The 20,194-nt window shown below is 43.7% G+C and overlaps 1 pseudogene; it reads left to right on the top strand.

Moving 5' to 3' along the window:
• LOC108413175 overlaps positions 1 to 20,194 on the top strand; it is a 250,452-nt pseudogene that overhangs the window by 73,331 nt on the left and 156,927 nt on the right.

Raw genomic sequence — 20,194 nt, 5'->3', positions numbered from 1 at the left:
CTATGCTTGCTGCAAAGTCTGCTTAGAGCAGAGTTAGGGCAGAGTTAACCCTTTCATTCCCCTCTTTTATGCCTCACCAACTGGTGAGGACACACATACATATGGTTGGTGCTGGAGATGAGAGGCTGGTATACGGGCCGCGGGGGTCGCATCGCAGAGGCCAGCGCGTAGACCCTTTCCATGAGGCATCTGAAAAAAACAAGGACCCAAACACAACAACAGCAAAACCATACAGATAATGGGGACAGCCATGGCAAAATAAGGAGTAAGTAGTTAATAAGGAGTTAGTAAGGAGTTAGTAAGGACATATTTAAGAATGTACTGCAAACATGTAGCAAAATCTGTAGTGTTGCGAGTTTTAGAACAAAAATCCTGTGATAAAGAAAGAGAATAATTAATGTGAGGGTAATCATAATGAGTAACATTCAAACAGTCAGGAGACAGACAGGTGTGTGCTACCGCCTGCAGAGTAGCAGAGAGATCCTGAGGGGCCGTGACCATGGAGTGCTTGTTCACACTGGAGGGCATCAGGTGACGCACGTAGCAGGAGTCATTGGTGTACTGCTTGGCTGTCCAGTTAGCATACTGCCAGAAAACGTTATCCATGGGGGATCCGCCAGCACGTTCCACCAGGCACAAGATTAATATTAGCTGCAACATACTTCTGTAACACAGGACAGGTTAGAGATAGGAAACAAAAATAGTTAGACGTCTAACATGTATATACATCACTGTGGGGCTGACTGACATCTGGAGGCATGAATCCACTGTGGAAAAAGATCAGTTAATACCCCCGTGCGTGTGACAGCGAGTACAGTAGTGGGTTCAGAGAAAGGGGAGTCTGAAAAACCCTTTCTCTCAAATTTCTTGACCAATACCTGATCGCCCGGCTTAAAAGCATGGGTTGGGACCTTGGGAGGGTTTGTGATAGTTTGGTTGACCCTCTCCCAGTATTCACTCAGAACAGTTAACAACCCTGCGGTGTACTCGCTGCAACGCACATCCAAGTCCGCCATTCCCCCCAGAGCCGATTTCTGACGCCATGGGAGGGGGAACGGATGTCCCATGACAATTTCATACGGCGACAGACCACCCAGAGTGTCTGTGCGCGCCATCCGCAGTTTGGCCAAAACTACAGGTAAAACCTTCACCCAATTAGTAGTGTTCTGCGTCTGCATGGCCTTTCATAACCGCCCTTTTATAGTCCGATTAACCCTTTCGACCATACCCGAGGATTGAGGGTGATAGGGGATGTGGAAAGCCCAGTCTATGCTCAGGTGCTTCGCGAGCATCTGTGTGACTTTGGAGGTGAACGGTGTGCCTTTGTCAGAGTCTATTCCTAAGGGGACACCGTAACGCGGTATGATTTCTTGGCATAGTTTTGTCACAACTGTATTTGCATTTTCTTTATTGCATGGGAACGCCTCTGTCCAACCAAAAATGTATCTACTAAGACCAGTAAATATTTGTACGGCCCTACAGTCGTCATGTGTGTGAAATCGATTTGCCATTCTTGGAAAGGTGTTTCCGGTTTAGGAAGAACTTGGTGCGGTCCGGCCGGTTTTGGGTTATTCTGTGCACATGTAAGACAACGGTCTAATATGCGATCAACAGCAGAGTTCAAATTGTGAATGCAAAACAATTCGGACATGTCACGCTTTACCCCTCTTCGTTCCCGATGCAAAATACCATGAAAATCGGGAACGAGGAACAGAACACAATGTGCGGGCGTCGCGCAGCGGTTTGACGGCTGGATCGTAGCCCGATGACAGCCAATGCTTGATATCAGAGTCCGAGCTGGTGGCCTGAATACAGTCAAGATCAAGACGAGGAAGTAAGTCAACCGTGAGTGCAGCACAGGAGAAGGAAGCCGGATTCATAAAAGGGCAAGTGGGGCCATGAAGAGCTCCGCGTTTTGCGGCAGAGTCGGCGGTATTGTTACCAACAGAGTCAGGGTCGCTACTACGCTGGTGAGCGCGAACTTTAACAACGGCCAGGCGGGAGGGCAGGAAGCTAGCCCTGATCAGGTCCTTGATAAGCGACGCATGGGAAATGGGTTTGTTATCAGTAGTAACGAAACCGCGTTGATGCCAGATTCCCCCAAAATCATGAACTACGGCGAAAGCGTAACGGCTGTCCGTGTATATAGTGACATCTTGGTCTTGAGCCATCCGATGATGGCTCGGAACATGATCCATCAACATAAAATGCTAGGCCAGAAGGCAACGGGGTGGAAGACACGAATAGAAGTTTCACCGGCCAGACGGGTCTCGCAGTCATGCACGTCTAGAGTGGGACTGGAGGCGTCGTGTGGTAACAGAAGTAAACGCATTAAAGCGGAAGAGACAGTATCTAGTGAGGAGTGCGGACGCACAGTGAGGTTTTCGGTGTTCAACAAAATGTTCTCATAGCCTGCACGCCGCTGAGCAGACAAGTGCTGTGTAGAACAGTTATTTAGGAGCTGACAGACCTGATGAGAGGTGTGTAAGGTCAAGTCATGACCTAGGACGATTTTTTCAGCATCCTGTACCATTAGTGCGCACGCCGCGACCGCTCGGAGACAGGACGGAAGGCCTCGGGCCGTAACGTCCAATGTTTTAGAATAATATGCGCAAGGGCGCAAACCTCCCCCGTGGGGCTGAGCCAGAACCGCAGCAGCAGTGCCCCCCCGACTCTGACACCCACAGGTGAAATGGCAGAGCGTAGTTGGGCAGGCCCAAGGCTGGTGCAGACTGCAGTGAGGACAGTAGAGCAGAGTCCATGTGAGGCGATGAGTCATGGCCTGTTCGTGAGTGAAGGAGGCACGCAGTGTTTTGTCATGCGCGGAGCAGTCAGGAATCCACTGTCTGCAGTAATTGATGAGGCCGAGGAAAGACATCATAGCCTGCTTGGTGGCGGGCTTGGGAAGCTGCGTGATGCATGACACTCGGTCAGCGGAGAGGAGGCGTTGACCTTGAGATAGTTCATGACCCAGATATTGGACCCGTGGTAGGCAGAACTGCAGTTTCTTTAGTGAAACCTTGAAGCCCAGTGTAGCCAAGCGCATGAGGACCAGTTTAGATGCCTCAGTGCACGTGGAGCTGTCAGGGGCCGAAATCAGAAGGTCATCTGCATACTGCAGGAGCACAGCACCCCCGGGGAGGGAAAGGTCAGAAATGAGGTCTCGGAGCGACGCGGCGAACGCCGCAGGCGAGTCGCAGAAACCTTGCGGCAAACGAGACCACGTGTATTGGCGTTGGCGATGAGTGAAAGCGAAAATCGGCTGGGTGTCAGGTTCAACAGGAATGCTGAAAAAAAAACAGAACTAACGTCTAAAACAGTAAAAAATGCGTGTTGACACGGAATGGAGGTCAATATCGAAGAGACATCAGGCACAATTGGGGCGACAGGCACGATGGCGTCATTAAGGCGTCGAAAATCTTGAGTGAATCGCCAAGAACCGTCCGGCTTGGGGACTGGGTTAATCGGTGTGTTATACGCACTTTGACATGGGACGACCACACCTAGAGAAAGAAGTTTCTGTAGAATAGAGTCTATACCACACAGTTTGTGCTCGGGCAAAGGGTATTGTTTAACAAAAACAGGAGTGGGGCTTTTTAGAGTAGCCTCATATGGTTTACAGTCAATCCTGCCAACATCATCCTTATGTGCAGCCCAAACAGTGTGTGGTATGGAACGCAGAGGCTCAGGAACCTCTGTGGCATGTGAGACAGACAGCAGAGCAGACACAGGTGATTTAAAGGATTTATTGGCGATGTTGAGATCGCGATTGAAATCTCCCGTGGACACGGTCATGCGCGAACCAGAAAAGGACAGGGATAGACCAAGTTTACTCATTAAATCCCGCCCCATAGGGTTAAAGGGACAATCTGGCATGAACACGAAAGAATGAGTAAATCGCACTGCGTCGCATACAAACTGAAGTGGGGGCATATACGGAGATGAGAAGGGCTGTCCTGTAATACCCACAGAGCTAGTGTTTCTAGATGATAAAGGCCCCTCATAGCGAAGAGAGCGTGGCGATGACGTATCAATGAGAAAATTATAATCAACACCAGATACATTGAGAGACACAACAGGAAGGTCATGATTCAGATGGTTGGCAAGGTGAAGAGCACATTTTGGTAACAAAAAGTGCAGCTGTCCTGTTATTTATCTGTCTTTTCTTAAACCTAACTTGCCTGGCACTGCTGTGGATTGAAGTCCACATTTCAAAAAATACACAGTAGTGATCAGACAATGCAACATCCTTAATAGAGGCTGAAATGTTAAGACCCTTTGAGATAACCACATCCAAAGTGTGACCATGGCAATGTGTGCTTCCAGTCACATGCTGAGAAAGTTCAAAAGATTCAAGTACATCATAGAGTTCTTTGGCGTAATTATCCTTGTGATTATCACTATGAATGTTAAAATCACCAGCAATAACAAAATGATCAAATTCAGTAGAAATAAAAGATAACATATCTGTGAAGTCATCAATAAAATTAGCATTGTACCTTGGAGGTCTGTAGACAGTTACCAATAATATTCTTTGTGCCCCCTTTAAAATCGCATCTAAATATTCAAAAGATGTGAAATCACCAAGTGGTAACTGCTTGCATTGGAAAGTATCATTAAACAGCATTGCTACACTTCCGCCTTTCTTGCCGGTGCGTGAAACGTTTAAAAAGTTAAAGTTTGGTGGAGCCGTCTCAGTTAACACAATATCAGCACTATATGAGTTTAATGTCTCTGTTAAAAGCATGAAATCAAGCCTGTGAGTTGTAATTAAATCATTAATTATATAAGACTTATTTGTAACAGCTCTGATATTCAGTAGAGCTAACTTAATAACCTGTGCACTTTGTTTCAAAGACTGTGAGTTATCTCCAACATACTGCAGGTTGGATGTATTCACAGTATCTGACCTAAACTCCTTGTTCTTTCTGCTTCTGATACGAACTGGAATGGGAGAGATAATTGGGACACAGGGTCCATGCTTGTTTTGGAAACAAGTACCGCTGATATCATCACTGTAGCAGCACAGACCCAAAAGAGAGAATGCAGAAAGGCTGAGCGCAGATGGCGTAAAACCAAACTTCACACACATAAAGAGAGTTTCTTCAGTTCATCCCACACCTTTTTCATGTCATACCACGATTTATAGCTTTCATTCATGTAAGATAGGTCTCATCCAGGATCCCCTATGCCCTCATTAATCATGCGATGTGCGGAACCCAAATAGCCCACATCGAAAGTGCCCTCCCTGGGGTATGCGGGTATTTGCGGATTACCTTCGGTCCAACCAGCTAGGTTGGACAAACCCAAATTACATCTACGCATCCATGCAGCCGGTGTCTCTTCCGGCTCTGGTTGAAACGACGTGCCCAGTATGGAAAAATACAGTGAGAGCTGTACTGAGAGTTTCCACTATAGGACGTTCCCTGTCTCCCACTAAGCGCTTAGGTTTAAATGTACCCTCTCTACTCTCACTCTCGTACTCCCGCCCACCCGACAGGGCTGGGTCGGTTCGCTCTGAACACCCAGGTGATCTCGACAACCAGGTAGAGGTCCAAAAACGATTAATTGGACTTACCTGGGTGAAGAGAACACGTCAGGGTCACCATTTGAAAGGACCGGCCGTTTTTGGTCCGTTCATGAAGAGGAACCAGAGAGTGGATCACCTGTCCTGTGGAAAGCCTCAGTTGCAGCGGGAGCGCTCGGTGCAGGAAGACAGAACGACTCTCTTAATCAATCAAAGAGTTTATTAAGTCTTCTGCACAAAGAAAGAAGGGCACTCCTTCTTTTATACAAACACGTCCTGCCCTGTTGCGTACAAGCAAACAGGGTGGACCCAAATAAGTTGTCTAACAGTCATGAAATGCTAGGCTGACACTCACGGACCACCGGAACTGCCCAAAGGAGGGGGGCTTCTGCTCTGTGTACGATAATCTTACCTACGAAAGAGAACAAATTGTTCTGGACAGAATGTTGTCCCGATAAGAAGAGCAAGTTGTTTGTGCAAAACTGCCAAGGACAGTAGCTATGCTTGCTGCAAAGTCTGCTTAGAGCAGAGTTAGGGCAGAGTTAACCCTTTCATTATGAAATGAAAAATACGACAAATGAGACCCTGAGCAGTTGAGCAGCTGAAATCCTGTAGCAAACAAGAACAGAAACTACATTTCACTTTCAAAACTACAGTTGCATCTCCTCAGTTCTCAAACGCTTACAGAATGCTGTTAAAGAAGAGGTGATGAAACACAGCGGTAAACAGGCCACCATCCTGACTTTTTTGGAATGTGCTGTTGGCATCAAATTAAAAAAGGTCATATATTTTTCAAAACCAATAAAATTTCTCAATTTCAACATATGACATGCAGTATTTTACTTCAAATAAATGGTTTACATGATTTGCATTTCATTGCATCCTATTTTTCATTAACATTCTGCACAGCTTCCCAACTTTTTTGAAAATGGGGTTGTATTTTTTCACCTGAGGTCACCACACATGAGACATGTCTTGTCAAACAGCATCTGAGCATTTGACTCCCAACACTGTCCAATTTCTCTTCATACATCAGTGTTTTGCTGTTGCTTTGTTCAATTAAATACAATATCAGACCACAAAAGCCATAGTAGATGCTATGTGGCTTAACAAATTGACACTGAGGCCAGTTGTTGGATAAACAGGGTTAATTACCTGTTTCCTCAGTCAGCATTATAAAAGAGTCTTTCAACTCATATCTCTCAACGTAAAACAGCCAGTTTGTAAAACAACCTATTCTAACATATTGTGATTTTCTGAATCTGGATCTTAATCACTTCTGGTTGAGAGTACAAGGAGCACATCCTTGCTGCTGCTTCTCTCCAGGGCTGTTATTTGTCATTTTTTATGTTATCTGTCTGGTTTGCTTGGATTTCTCTATTTAGAGTCTCTTTACAGGCTCACGGACTTTGCTGGATTTTTATTTGTTTATTGGGCTCCCAGTTGCAATAGTTTTAGCCAACCACCCCAAGTTCTGTACCTCTGTGAACTGCTTCCACCCTCCCAAATTGTTGTTGGCATTTTTGTAGGTGGCACGGTAGCGTGGCGGGTAGCGCTGTCGTCTCACAGCAAGGAGGGCCTGGGTTTGATTCCCCAGCCAGGTGACCGGGGTCCTCTCTGTGTGGAGTTTGCATGTTCTCCCCGTGTCTGCGTGGGTTTCCTCTGGGTTCTTCGGTTTCCTCCCACAGTCCAAAGACATGCAGTCAGGCCAATTGGACGTGCTAAAATTGCCCCTGTGTGTGAGTGACTGTCTGTGTCTGTTTGTCTGCCCTGCGATGGACTGGTGACCTGTCCAGGGTGTATCCTGCCTTCCGCCCGAAGACTGCTGGGATAGGTTCCAGCGCGACCCTGACGGGGAAGCGGCTTAGAAAATGGATGGATGGATGGATGGAGTTTTGCTGGGTTGTCTAGACTAACCACTTCTCTGTGATCATTATGAGTTTGTAGTGTTTGGCTAACATTGAAATTATTTATTTCTAATGTAGTACTAAGTTGTAGTGATTTAGGTCTTGTGCCAGTTGGATATGTATCACCTGGCCCCTCAGTGTGACCCAAACTGAGGTGAGGAGGATCCTTCAAAAGATTAATCCCCGCAAATCTGCTGGCCCGGATAACATTCCGGGGCGTGTGCTGAAGTGCTGTGCAGACCAACTCTCTGAGGTACTGACAGACATCTTCAACTCCTCTTTAATTCAGGCAGTTGTCCCCACCTGCCCAAAGACCGCCACCGTCATCCAGTCCCTAAGAGCTCCACAGTGACAAGACTGAATGACCATCGGCCAGTAGCCCTCACCCCGATAGTCAAAGTGCTTTGAAAGACTGGTTATGACCCACATCAAAGCCAACATTGACATCACTGGGGATCCACATCAGTACGCTTACCGATCCACAGAGGATGCCATCTCCTCTGTGGTCCACACTGCCCTCACCCATCTGGAGAGTAAGGACTCTAATGTCTGTATGCTCTTTGTGGATTTCACATCTGCCTTTAACACCATGATTCCCCCATACCCTGGCTTACAAACTCCATACACCTGGACAGAGCACCTCTCTCTGTAATTGGGTCCTGGACTTCCTGACTAACAGATCGTAGTCTGTGAAGATCCACAACATCTCTTCCTCCACCATCATCCTCAGAACCGGCTCCCCTCAGGGCTGTGTGCTGAGCCCCCTCCTGTTTACACTGCTCACATATGACTGCTCAGCCGTCCATCCAGGCTGTCTTATTGTAAAGTTTGCGGACAACACGGCAATGGTTGGATGCATCACAAATAGTCGTGAGTCTGGCTATAGGCAGGAGGTGGAACACCTGAAGAGTTGGTGCAGTGAGAACAACCTCTGCATCAATGTGAAGAAAACAAAGGAGATGATTGTGGATTTCAGAAGGGGCAACACCATCCCTCCCCTCCCCCTACACATCGGAGGATCTGCAGTGGAAGTTGTCTCCAGCTATAGATACTTGGGCGTACACCTAAGTAACATCTTACCAGGAGTCATAACACTTCCAGCCTGATCAGGAAGGCACATCAGCGCCTCTACTTCCTCAGACGGTTGAGGCGTGCTGGACTCGGGAGCTCAGTCCTCACCTCATTCTACAGATGTGTGGTGGAGAGCGTTCTGTGCTCCAGCATCACCGTGTGGCACGGAACCTGCTCTCTGGCAGAAAGGAAAGCACTGCAGAGGGTGGTGAAGGCTGCACAGAGAACTGTTGGAGTCAGCCTTCCCACCACCATGGACATTTACACCTCCAGATGCAGGAAAAGGGCCACTGGCATCATGAAGGACCCCACTCACTCAGTACACACACTCTTTGTCCCACTCCCCTCAGGTAGGAGGCTGCGGAGCATAAAGAGTAAAACAATCAGACTGAGGAACAGCTTCTTCCCTGAAGCCGTAAGACTCTTAAACTCCAATTAGACATCACTGCAATGGCACTTCATGTCCACTTATTTATCTCTGTTGCTGTACTGAATCAGTGCCTCCACTATATCACCCCTCCACTATATCACCCCTACATATGTCACTTTATACATGTATACTGTCATGACCACGACCCTGGATTTGCCCTCAATGAATGTTGCTCATCTCAGTGTATGTGTCCGCCTCCTTGCTCAATGTTACAGAAAGACCAGCCGCCAATGGATGCAGCGAGTTAAGCAACATACTGGTCTGTTGCTGTTCCGTTGGGATGAAACTCCAGCTGTTTCCGTTGCTGCGCCTCCGTGGACGTCGTTGCGGGTTCGCCTGCCTCCGTGGGCCTTGTTGCAGAGACAGTGTCTGTGCTCAGAAGGCCTTACCCGTTTATTGATCAGAACAGCGGAGCGTATATACACTGAGAAGAAATAGGAGAGGCATACATAAAAATGTCATGAGCATTACGTAATCATGCCACAAGACAGTAGAGAGAGAAAGTAATCATGAGACAGGGTCCTTTTTATAAATAAAATAAAAAATAAAAATAATGCAATTAAAAAGTGTAACAGATTAAAATGACTAAACCTTCCCTTTCACTCTTGCTGCTATCCTTCTGTCACACATCGGCCCTGACACCCGTCTCCACCCACTCCATCCTGCCTGCACCCTCTTCTTCACCTCTTTTCTGCACTGTCCATTGCTCTGGATGGTTGACCCAAGATATTTGAAGTCATCCACCTTTACGACCTCTACTCCTTGCATTTTCACCTTTCTACCTGCCTCCCTCTCATTCACACACATGTATTCCGTCTTGTCTCTACTGACCTCCATTCCTCTCCTCTCCAGTGCAAACCTCCACCTCTCCAGATTCTCTTCCACCTGCTCTCTACTCTCACCACAGATTACAATGTCATCTGCAAACATCATGGTCCATGGAGCCTCCTGCCTGACCTCATCTGTCAACCTTTCCATCACCATTGGAAACAAAAAGGGGCTCAAAGCTGATCCCTGATGTAACCCCACCTTCACCTTGAAACCATTTGTCACTCCAACTGCACACCTCACCACTGTCTCACTATCCTCATACATGTCCTGCACCACCCTAACATACTTTTCAGCTACACCTGACTTCCTCATACAGTACCACAGTTCCTGTCTTGGCACCCTATCATATGCCTTCTCTAGATCCACAAAGACACAATGCAGCTCCTTCTGACCTTCTCTGTACTTCTCTACCAACACTCTCAACGCAAAAACTGCATCTGTGGTGCTCTTTCTGGGCATGAAACCAAACTGCTGCTCACTGATCTGAACCTCTCGCCTTAGCCTTGCTTCAACAACAATTTTCCATACCTTCATGGTGTGGCTCATCAACTTTATACCTCTGTAGTTACTGCAGCTCTGCACATCACCCTTGTTCTTAAAAATGGGGACCAGTACACTGGTTAACAACCTGGTTAAAAAGTCCACTGCCTTCTCTCCTAAACATCTCCATACCTCCACAGGTATGTCATCTGGACCAACTGCCTTTCCATTCTTCATCCTTTTTAAAGCTGCCCTCACTTCCACCTTACTAATTCTCTGCACTTCCTGATCCACTATCTCTCCCCCCGTTCTCCTCCTCTCTCTCTCGTTTTCCTCATTCATTAGTTCTCCTTCCATCTACTGAACACTCTCTGTTCACTCACTAGTACATTTCCCTCTCTATCCTTTATCGGCCTAACCTGCTGTACATCCTTTCCAGCTCTATCTCTCTGTTTAGCCAAACGATACAAGTCCTTTACTCCTTCTTTACTGTCCAGCCTCTCATACAGCTCATCATAGGTCTGAGCCTTTGCCTTTGCCTCCATTCTTTTCGCTATGCGACTAGCCTCACAGTACTCCTGCCTACTTCCTTCATCTCTCTGGTTATCCAACTTTTTCTTAGCTGTCTTCTTCTTCTGAATACTCTCCTGGACTTCCTCATTCCACCACCAACTTTCCTTGTCTTCTTTCCTCTGACCAGACGAAACACCCAACACATTCTTGCCAGTTTCTCTCACCACCTTAGCTGTAGTTTCCCAGTCCTCAGGTAGCTCCTCACTGCCCCATTGCCTGTTGCAATTTTTCCCTAAACTGCCTGCGACCATCCTCCTCCTTCAGCTTCTTCTTTGTTTCTAATCTCATTCTACAGACAATCACCCTATGCTGCCTTGCTACACTTTCCCCTGGCACCACTTTACAATCTCCAATCTCCTTTAGGTGGCATCTCCTGCTAAGGATATAATCCACCTGTGTGCACCTCCCTCCACTCTTGTATGTCACCCTGTGTTCTTCCCTCTTCTGAAAATACGTGTTCACCACAGCCATTTCCATTCTCTTCACAAAATCTACAACCATCTGACCTTCCGCATTTCTGCCTTTCACACCATACATACCCAGCACCTCTTCATCCCCTCTGTTCCCTTCACCAACATGTCCATTGAAGTCTGCACCAATCACCAATCTCTCCTCTCTAGGGACACCATCTACCACTTCATCCATCTTACTCCAAAATTCCTCTTTCTCCTCTAACTTACAACCAACCTGTGGTGCATATGAACTGACCACATTCAAAATCACACCATCAACCTCCAACTTCTTACATCCAGAACACTTTTCACAAGCTGTTCCTTTAGGATTATCCCTACTCAATTTCTCTTCCTCTCTACACCATGATAGAACAGTTTGAATCCACCTCCAATGTTCCTGGCCTTGCTTCCTTTCCATCAGGTCTCCTGGACACACAGAATATCTACCTTCCTTCTCTCCATCATGTCTGCAAGCTCTCTGCCTTTACCAGTCATTGTATCTATGTTCAGAGTCCCTACTCTATATGGTTTATATTATTATATTTGTATATTTATTATAATTTATTTACTGAATGTGTTTCGTCATCATTATTACAGTATTTTATGTCATGTTTCTGTAAATTCATAACTGCGGCAGTAAATAGACAGGCAGACGCGCCTATGAACTTCTAGCCAATCGTAGCACAGGAGACGGAGTTTGTCAGAATACAGGTGGTATTAGAAAAAGATCCACAATAAGGACGTCACTTGGGGGCGCTAGTTCTATAATGGTGGTTCTTCACAGATAATAAAGTGGAGAAGAAGAAGAGCTTCGCGGTTTTAAAGGGAAACGGGAGCCGATCTGCTGAAGGTAAAGAGCCGTTTATCTCTTTTTCTCTCTGTTTCTCTGTTTATAACTCACTCTAACAGAAATAGAGAGAAACGGGAGCCGATCTGCTGAAGGTAAAGAGCCGTTTATCTCTTTTTCTCTCTGTTTCTCTGTTTATAACTCGCTCTAACAGAAATAGAGAGAAACAGGAGCCGATCTGCTGAAGGTAAAGAGCCGTTTATCTCTTTTTCTCTGTTTATAACTCACTCTAACAGAAATAGAGAAACACCATTTCCAAAAAACTTGGGATGCTGCACAAAATGTAAATAAAAAAGAAAATGCAGTGGTGTGCAAATCATTTAGACCCTACATTTAATTAACACTACGAAACAGTATATCAAATGTGGAAAGTGAGAAATTGAATTACTTTTTGGAAAATATTTCCAAGGCCATAAAAACAGTATCTGCTGGCCGTGATCTTTGGGCCCTCAGATGGCACTGTACTAAAAACAGCCGTGATTCTGTAGTGGAAATCACTACATGGGCTCAAACACTTCTGAAAATCATTGTCTGTGAAAAGAGTTCATCACTGGATTGACAAAGTTGAAGCACCAAAACACAAGAAACTGTATATAAATAGGACCCAGAAATGCTGCCACCTTCTCTGGGCGTGCGGCGGCATGGTGGTGTGGTGGGTAGCGCTGTCGCCTCACAGCCAGTACGGCCTGGGTTCGATTCCTCGGCCGGGTGACTGGGTCCTCTCTGTGTGGATTTCCTCCGGGTTCTCCGGTTTCCTTCCACAGTCCAAAGACATGCACTCAGGCCAATTGGACGTGCTACATTGCCCCTGGGTGTGTGTGTGATTGTCTGTGTGTATCTGTCTGCCTGCCCTGTGATGGACTGGCGACCTGTCCAGGGATAGGCTCCAGCACCCCCCGCGACCCTGAGTGGCTTAGAAAATGGATGGATGGATGAGGGGAAGTGGAAAAGTGTTCTATGGTCTGACGAATCAACATTTTGAAATTCTTTTTGGAAATCATGGACACTTTGTCCTCTGGGCTAAAGAGCTTGTTATCAGTGCACAGTTCAGAAGCCTTACTTTTCATTGTCTGCGGTACATAATGTCGTTAAGAGTCATAGAATTTGGTGAAATCTCTGAATGTAAGGCACAAGGCCAAAAATCAGTATTTGGTGTACGTGATCTTTGGGCTCTCAGGCAGCACTGCATTAAAATCAGACAGGATTCTGTAGTGGAAATTATTGCATGGTCTGAGAATCACTTCTGAAAACCACTGTCTGTAAAAACAGTTCATCACTTGAACTTAAATTATTTTAAGTTAATTACATTTAATTTAATTTAATTGAAGTTAAATTTCTAAAACACAAAGAAGAAACTGTATATAAATAGGATCCAGAAATGCTGCTGCCTTCTCTGGGCCCGAGCGCATTTAAAATGGACTGAGGGGAAGTGGAAACGTGTCCTGTGATCTGACGAATCAACATTTGAAATTCTTTTTGGAAATCATAAAGACTGTTTTCTCTGGGCTAAAGACCACTCGGCTTGTTATCAGTGCACAGTTCAAAAGCCAGTAATCATGATTCATGAATAGTCTGCAGACAGTGTGCTGTCAAGGTTAAAGAACATGGTTCCATATATCTCCCTGATCATGGTTCACACTTCTTTCACTTTGCTGAAAGGGGAATTCATTATAAGGAAATTATACCTTCATTTCTTGTTGTTTTTTTTTTTTTTTTTTTAATTTATTTTCTATAATCGCAAGCCACTCTAATTGTTATTACTGCAAAATTACCTGAAATCCTGAATAAGCAGCAGAATCCAAGATCTGTTCAGGTCCAGTAAAATTTCAGTTTTATTAGAGGTACTAAAGTGCTGCCAGGCCCTGAACTAATTTTACTCAGATCATTTAATATTTGGTTAAATTTACACTGTGTTTCTAACTCATTTTTACTGAAATGGAAACAAACTTCAGTTTTGTCAGTTACTTAGTAATGAAGTCATTTTTTAATTGATAAGTTTTCGCTCATATTTGAGTTTATTTTACTGCTAGTACAGCTGGTTTGGTTTTGGTGGCTGCTGGTTTAGTTTGGGAGGGAAGGCCTTTTCTCCCATTCTTTAAGTAAGAGTATTGAAATCAACCAGCGTTGCCACTTTTAACGCCTCTTTCAGAATCAGAATCTGTCCTGGTCGAGTACAGGATATGTAACTGATTTCTCTTCATGCAGATGTTAACATATATTTTTCTTTAACAAAATCTTTGTGTGTGTCAGTTGTTGTGTTCCTGCATTTAGTACTTTGATGCAGCTTCATGTTGTCAGATTGACGGCAAGAAGTCTGCTCTCCTCTAATTCTTGATCAGACTGGAGAACACGGAGCAAACAATGTGAGATCACGCCATACGATATCTCTCCTGGTACTGTGTGGTTCTAGCTCCTTATTTTTTTTTTTTGCTCTACTGAACTGTGGTGTGGCTTTAATTAACAAGGTGCTGTTCACTTGTGTCCTCTTCTGTGTAGGTTCACTAAGGCTCTGGTTGTTTTAAACTACTTAATCATGGTCGTAACAGGGGATGTAGTCTTTTTAGGAGTTTATTTAGGAGTTACTTATTGTAGCCATTGCCTGATCGACATGCACACAGATAAGTCAGCGGCACATGTGTGGAGTAGTAGTCTACAGTGAGAAGATGCATTATCTTCTGCAGTAAAAAGTCTAAGCTGTTCAGAAGCCTTACTTCTGTCAAAAATGTTCAAAAAAAGTTTTGAGACAACCATGTCCATTTTTTCTGATCTACTATAATTTCTGATTAACCAGTGTTTTTTTCCCTCCTTCAGAATGATCTCCTGCTCCAGATGACCATGCTTTCCTAGTGCCTTCCTGCACATATCTAAGTAACATCCACGCGTCAGGAAGCTGCCCAAATAAATTAAGGCTGAATGTGAGAATATGGCATCCAGAAGCTCCAGTACTCAGAAAACCTCCTCTGCTGGTCTTCACATGAACTCACCTTGCAAACCAAGACAGAAGACTACAGGCAAAAAAAGAGCTCACTGCTGCTCAGAGTGTGGGAAGAGTTTTACTACACAGGGTAGTCTCAAAACACACCAGCGCATTCACACAGGAGAAAAACCACATCACTGTACAGACTGTGGAAAGAATTTCACTTTATTGAATCATCTCAAAACACACCAGCGCATTCACACAGGAGAGAAACCATTTCACTGCTCTGAGTGTGGGAAGAGTTTCACAGAAGGTGGTACCCTCAAGAAACACCAGCGCATTCACACAGGAGAGAAACCGTATCACTGTTCAGAGTGTGGGAAGAGATTTAGTCAACAGAGTCATCTCCATTCACACCAGCGCATTCACACAGGAGAGACACCGTATCACTGCTCAGAGTGTGGGAAGAGATTTGCTATACAGAGTAATCTCCGAAAACACCAGCGCATTCACACAGGAGAGAAACCGTATTACTGCTCTGAGTGTGGGAAGAGTTTTACTACACAGAATCATCTCCAAATACACCAGCGCATTCACACAGGAGAGAAACCGTATCACTGCCCAGACTGTGGACAGAATTTTAGAGAAAGTAGTGACCTCAGAAAACACCAGCGCATTCACACAGGAGAAAAACCGTATTACTGTTCAGAATGTGGGAAGAGTTTTGCTGTACAAAGTAGTCTCCAAATACATCAACGCATTCACACAGGAGAGAAACCATATCACTGCTCAACATGTGGGAAGTGTTTTGCTGTACAGAGTAATCTTCAAAGACACCAGCGGATTCACACAGGAGAGAAACCGTATTACTGCTTTGAATGTGGAAAGACTTTTAGAGAAAGTGGTGCCCTCAAGATTCACCAGCGGATTCACATCTGAATGAAACTGCATTATTGCTCAGGGTGAGGGAGGAAATTAATTTTTTCAAAATAAGACACATGCATGACTTGATGTTTCAAAATCCCCTTATTATTAAGGGACACAACTGACTGTACTCTGCTGAGGCAAGGGTTTCATGGACCTACCCTTGGAGCCAGGACTAAGGTTAGTATTTCTTGGCAAGCATCTGGCTGCAGGGGAGCCCACGTCACCTGGCTGGGCTGTAACCTCACTGGGGTAAGGAGCCAGAGCTGGTGCAGAAGGTTGAAAGGCACCAAGAAGATATTGCTGGACTCATCTCCACCCACAATATCTGCTATGGAACCAAACCCCTTGATTAGGGGGTGGTCTCTCTCCTACTTAGGAGTTGCACTGAACAAGAGACACTGGGTGGGTGTATACTCACAATTCCCCAGCTGGCTGATATGTAGTTGGAAATTGTCCTGATGGACGAGATGGTCGCCTCAATAAAAAATTATCATTGCAAGGAGGAAAACTGACTTTGTGTGCCTAAGCACCAAACAATAGTTCAGAGTGTTCAACCTTCTTGGAGCAAGTGGGTAGCTGTTATTCATTTCCACAACCAGCTCTGTGCTGAGTGAGATGAAAAGGGCCATGATTGAGATCTTCAGCTGAACGGCACAGTGATAAGTTGAGTTATGCGGTTCTTACTGAATAAATGAAAACTGTTCAGTGTTTTTTTTTTTTTTTTTTTTTAATGTTAAGGGAGAGCATTTTGGTCAGGCTTCAGTTGTAGAAGAGGTTATCAAGGTCTTATTGTCTCATTGTTTATTGATGCATAATATTTTCACAGTATCTGTAATTTCTGAGATTTAGTCCTACAGTTGCTTTTTTTCATAAATTTTACTAGGCATGAGTTTTTCAACTTAATATCTGCATCACAAATTGTTGCATCGTGCAAAATCAAGAATATTTTTAATGAACTTGCACTTTCAAGTTCCAGCACCGTTTCTTTTCTCTACACATCTGTGTCATTTTTGTTTTGTTTAACCATTTTGCTGCATTAAATTAAACCCAGAATAAGACCACAAAAAGCCACAGTAGGTTATGTGGATCTTTTCATATCACATTTTTCAGTTTAAACAGACAGTTTTTTTTGGACTTTGGTCACCTTCAGTTGAGAGTACAATGAGCGCTATTTTTGCTGCTATTTATCTTTTTGTCTATAAAGCTATCTGTCCAGGCAGATTGTGCCTGAATAAACTAGTGGAATTCCAATCTAGTTGTCTGTTTTAAAGCTTGAGTATGACCGATTGTACCATGTGGCAAGCTTTCACTTCCCTGTCCAGTGCTGCTTTTTGTGTGTGTTGTACAGTCTTCTCTGTTGGTTTGGATTTCCCAGTTTTTGGATTACTGGATCATGGATTTTGCAGAACATGCTTGTTTATGGGATGCACGTACCTCTGCAATTTGAGTGTTTTTATTCAGGTTGCATGGCCACAAATCAGATATGTATCTTATCCAGAGTTGAAAAGAATCTTCCAAAGGCTGACACTATTGTGTCATTGTATATTAGGCCTCTAATTCATCAACTGAAAAGCAACCTTGAATGTAAATAATACGTTTTTTCCTGCTTATTTTATCCAGGGTCGGCATGGTGATTTGTTCTGAGATGCCATGACACCATATATATATTATTTATAAGTTCAGAGTGAACTTTTTTTTTGGTTCTTTCCTGTGTGTGCAAGGAATGTGCTGGGTTGTAACAAATCAGATTCTCCTTAGGCCTAGGTTTTGTCTTTGTTTCCTAAACAGATTTATTATGCATATATATTAACACACTCGTTTTTTTATGACACAGTTGTGTAACCAGTGTTTTGTACCTACTTTGTTCTCTTGACCAATGATATGAAACTCTGCTTTTGGGGACTGTATAACCTCATGTAAATTTAGCCTTTCTTGGTTCTTACCTAGAGCTTCTTCCCAGTTGTGACTTTAAATGAACATTTACTTTGATGATTTAATTGTGACTCTGTGATATGCTGCTAGAGTTGGCCACCACTATGTATATTCTATATATATTTTTTGTCTTTTCATTATTTTAATTAAATTTTGTGACTTTTAGCAGAAATAGAATAAGACAATTACTATGAGTGATCAAATGGGAAGCATGGAACCTTATTGCTTTTGCTAGAATTTTTCTTATTGTTATTGTCCAAGCACACAGTGTGTAGGACCCTGTTGTTAGGGGTTTTCTTATTATTCTTGTTCGTTTTCTCGAATAAAATGAATCACCGAGATGAAACTAAGTCCTAGAGACACTGGTCAATAGGTAGTAGTCCCTCCTGCTAGGCAGATGCTAGGCATGAGCCCAATCGGCCTAAAGGGGGCGCTATTGTGCAATGCAATGTGTTTGGCCCTTTAACTCCTTCCTGAGATTGTTGACCGACTAGACACATATTTTTCTACTACTTTTACGATCTAGTCCTACAGTTTTCACCCTGTCCTCATGTTTTTGGTCTCAGCATAGCCTGAAACTCAGTAATTATTCAGCACATTTTTCATTTTATAAACAATGTGGCTGCCATTTGCAAATTAATACTTCTGGAAAAATCTAAATAGTTATTTAATTGAAAAATCTGCAACTCGAGAATTCTTCACCCAAAAAACTTTGAACTTGACCAGTGTATTCCAAATGAGACTGTGAGGAGGTCTATTTCTGTGCACATAGGTTATTAGGGGACCCTGTAAATGCTACATAGCTATTTCTCAGCATCCATACATACAAAAGTTGAAACTTTGCAAGTACTATCTACTGGTAAGACTATTAGTGGGTCACTTCAATATACTGAAATTTATGAAATTTCAGAAACCATTTGATAAGCTTACTATTTGCCAACCTTCATGATACTTGATACCTGTCTCTATCTTAACACATTCTAACAAAAATATATGCCCACTGGGCATCGCTATTAAAGAAAATCAATAATATCCATCCATCCATCCATTTTCTAAGCCGCTTCTCCGTCAGGGTCGCGGGGGGAGCTGGAGCCTATCCCAGCAGTCTTCGGGCGGAAGGCAGGATACACCCTGGACAGGTCGCCAGTCAAAATCAATAATATCTCATACAGATTTTCATTTTTGGTCAAATAACTTGGATGTCCTCATGCAGTAAAGTGTTCCAAACATTTTGTCATTTAAGTCTATAAACAAAGCACACAGTGTTTTTTTCCCCCAATCGTTACCTGTTTGAAAATAGCACTTTTCAAACTATTTCATGGAATTTGAAGCTAACTTCTCAAAACTCATCTAGAAATACTCCGTAGTCTCTCTAGGTAAATAATTATCCAGCACATTTAAAATTTTTTGCTCATTGTGGTCTCCCTCCAGCACTTATTGTGGCCCTGGCATTGCTAGCTTACATTGCTATAGCTCATCAGTCATTGGTCTGATCATCTCAAAATTGTAAAGATATCTATAAATTGAGACTCTGATATGGCTTGCAAAATTTGATCCTGATTGGCCTATAGGGGACACTTTGTTGCTCAAAAACACCTACAATCTTTAAAAATGTTATTTCAATCATACTCCAAAGTCTACAGATAAATAAGTATTCTTTGAGTCAGTTCACTGATCTGAGTAACTTTGTAGTTACATATTATGTCATAAATTGGACTCCTTCTCCGGTATTTAGAATTTTCCTTTTTAAGACTACAGCTTATTATACCAAGGTCAAAAGGTCAACCTGAATAAAACTTGGTGAACATCTTTGATGGAGGTCCCTGATCAGTTTTAATAACGTGGAGAACTTTGGACTGATTCTGACCAACTTTCACTGAGATCTTTTTCCTAAAAGGGCCAATTATGAGTGCATTGGGTCTCATGTCATGCTTATCATAGCCTTTAACATGGAGAAACAAAATACTTTGCAAACACAACAAAAACAGAATTTTTACCATTGCTCATCTGTTTCTTCAAACTTCTTCAAATGAAATGTAAACAAATTGTTCATGACAAATGAAGGTCTTTTGATGAACTCAGACTTCTTTTCAGCCTCTGTGCCTGGAAAAACCTAAACTTTTGGATCAAAGTACATGAGGGCTTCTTGGGCTTATGGGTGCTTGGACCTGATCATTGCCATTTGCAGCTATATTTATTAGGGGTCCAAGCACCTTTAGGTGCTATATAGCATAAACAAGAATAAGTCCTATAAATTTTATCATATATCAAACTAAATCAATACATATCATTGCTTACAC

This window comes from Pygocentrus nattereri, chromosome 2 (genome assembly GCF_015220715.1).
Source record: "Pygocentrus nattereri isolate fPygNat1 chromosome 2, fPygNat1.pri, whole genome shotgun sequence".
In the NCBI taxonomy this organism is placed as follows: domain Eukaryota; kingdom Metazoa; phylum Chordata; class Actinopteri; order Characiformes; family Serrasalmidae; genus Pygocentrus; species Pygocentrus nattereri.
Note: the sequence above shows the minus strand (reverse complement) of the source record. Positions and strands in the feature narration are given on the sequence as shown.